Below are 2380 nucleotides of genomic sequence, written 5' to 3' on the forward strand. Positions count from 1 at the left end.
ATGCAAGCAAAAGAAAACTCTGCTGAAACGAGGAGGCTCTGCTTGCTTGTTTTAAGCAAGGACAAGTATTTCTTACGCAAACGGTGTCTAGAGAAGCAGCAACTTCACTGTTCCTTTTGAACTATCCCAGCTTTCCTGACTTGTTTACTGGGAATGCCAAGTCACGCATTCATTTCCCCAGAGATAGTTAGGCATCTATGCAGCGTGGCGGTAAGGCCTCAACCTATAAGTTTTGGAGACACACAGAAAGGATTGGATGAATTAAACAACACAACCTATGTTCTTTTCCATTTCCCATGCTCGCCCTTGCCTAGGGAACGGATTCTCAACCTGTGGGTCACGACCCCTTTGGCAACCCTCTATCTCCGAAAATTTACATGACAATAGCAAAATGACAATTATGAAGTAGCAATGGGAATTATTTTATGGTTGAGGGTAACTACAACAGGAGGAACTGTATTAAAGGATTGCTCATTAGAACAGCTGAGAACCACTGGTCTAGGACGAGTCCATGTCAAATCTCTCGCTTTGGTCTGCACATCTGGAAGCCAGGCAGTTCAGAGTAGAGAAGAGGTAACAGCTACGCATCATGTTATGGAAAGCACTAGATCTCTGTGGGAGCAGGGTCCAAGTTTCCTAAAAGAAGAAGCAAGTCTGCTATGAATATGCAAAATACAAACAACAACAACAACACACCTAAATTACTCCAGTAAATCTGATGGCCTGCAGACTTGATACAGCGCTGCTGTTTATTGGTGTGTATGCATTGGGAAGTGAGAAGGTAGAAACACCATGCCCCAAAGCCAAAGAAACTAGCCACACAACCCGGGCAAGCCACTTAGTAAGCGGCACGCCCCCTTAGCTCCCTGCCTTCTTCAACAAGTAAAATTGCTTTCTAAACATTCCCTGGAAAACTGCATAAACTGGAAATGGCTATGGCTGTGAAGGGACAGGAAGAAGCTGAGATGACTGGCAGCGGGGGAGGAATCTCGCTCTAGCTTTCTTTTTCTAGTGGATCATTTGATAAGAAAGCCAGATCGCAGCAGCCTCACAATGGCCTATTTATTACGCACCAGGCAGTTGGAGCTGGGAATCACGGGGGTGGCAGCCATCCCCGGAAAACCACGGCGCTCTGACACAGGAAAGCCGACCGATAAGCGATCTGCAGACAACGCTTCTTCCTTCCTGGGAAGCTGCCACCACACAGGCAATGGACTGACCCGGGGCAACGGTGCAGCACCCTGAGGTGGGGGCTGGGGGCGGGGTTTCTCCTGGGCAGGGAAGACAGGACTGAGGCTGAGCCAGGCTAGCAGAGTTCAGCCCCCCGCCCTGATCTTGCACTCCTGCAAACAGGAATGGGCGTTAAGGTGAAGCAGTCCCGTGCACTCTGGCCCGTGCACCGTACTCTAGGTTGTGATAAGAACCAACTGGCACAGCCCTTTCCGACAGTCCCCTGGGTAGCTCCTCCCTGCTGGATTTCCGTCAAAAGCAAAAAGAGACACAGACGTTTGTCGCCCTACTAAAGCCTTAGAGCTTTGAGTTGCGTTCCAGGCACAAAGACTTAACCTCTTTGGCAGGGTGGCCCATTAACAAATAACAGAGCCAGTCCTGAAATGTGGCCCCTAACTTCCTGAGACTGGTATTATTTATGCAGACAATTAAAAGAATTGCTGGGTTCTGAGATGCCCAGAGTCCCCAGGGAGCGCTTTTTTTTTTTTTTTTTTTTGGTGCAGCAGCTGGACCCGGCTGCTGTTCTATGGCAAGATGTGTACTTTCATTTATGCAATGCCTGAGACGCTTCGTTTGGAGCCTGAGAGAGCCTCGGTTGAACTGTCTATATAGGGAAAGGTCTGGAAAGGCCAAACCACAGGGTCTCTGTGAACTATGCTTGCAGGCCAGTAAGACAGAGCAAGAGGGAATGGGGTCTCCAAGCCACTGAGGGAGCTGGTCAGCTAGGAGCTAGGATGCACCTCATCTCCTTTCCAAATTGTACACAAGTCCCACAAAGTCAAAAAGGGGTGGGGAGGTCAGGTCGGAGCTTGAGAGGATGTTCTGCTGGTCTGGGCTCTGTAGCTAGCAGCCTACTGACTCCTGTGGCAGACAGCTAAAGGAAACCAAAGCTCTTCTTCTAGGCTGTGTGTGTGTGTGTGTGTGTACACAGAAATACACATACTGACATACCCTCACAGATATACATACATAGATAAACACACACATAGATACATACACACACAAATACACAGATACACACAGATAGACACACAGAGATACTCACACACACACACACACACATACATACACACATTCACCCCCATCGTCACTATCTCCAAACTTAGTGCTCTGCCCTTTGCAGCAGGGGCAGAGCTGGGGAGGAATTTTT

General features: G+C 48.6%; 1 long non-coding RNA gene across 1 annotated transcript; it reads right to left on the bottom strand.

Moving 5' to 3' along the window:
- Positions 1-398: 398 nt before the first annotated feature.
- Positions 399-1426, bottom strand: LOC147000855 (uncharacterized). The gene is made up of 2 exons (XR_015045490.1): positions 1074-1426; positions 399-636 (listed from the first exon to the last, which is right to left on the bottom strand). It is a non-coding gene; the product is annotated as an uncharacterized LOC147000855 (long non-coding RNA).
- Between the last annotated feature and the right edge of the window lie 954 nt (positions 1427-2380).

Source organism: Mus caroli, unplaced genomic scaffold, assembly GCF_978045245.1.
Source record: "Mus caroli unplaced genomic scaffold, Mus_caroli_1 scaffold_15, whole genome shotgun sequence".
NCBI classification, from domain to species: Eukaryota; Metazoa; Chordata; class Mammalia; order Rodentia; family Muridae; genus Mus; species Mus caroli.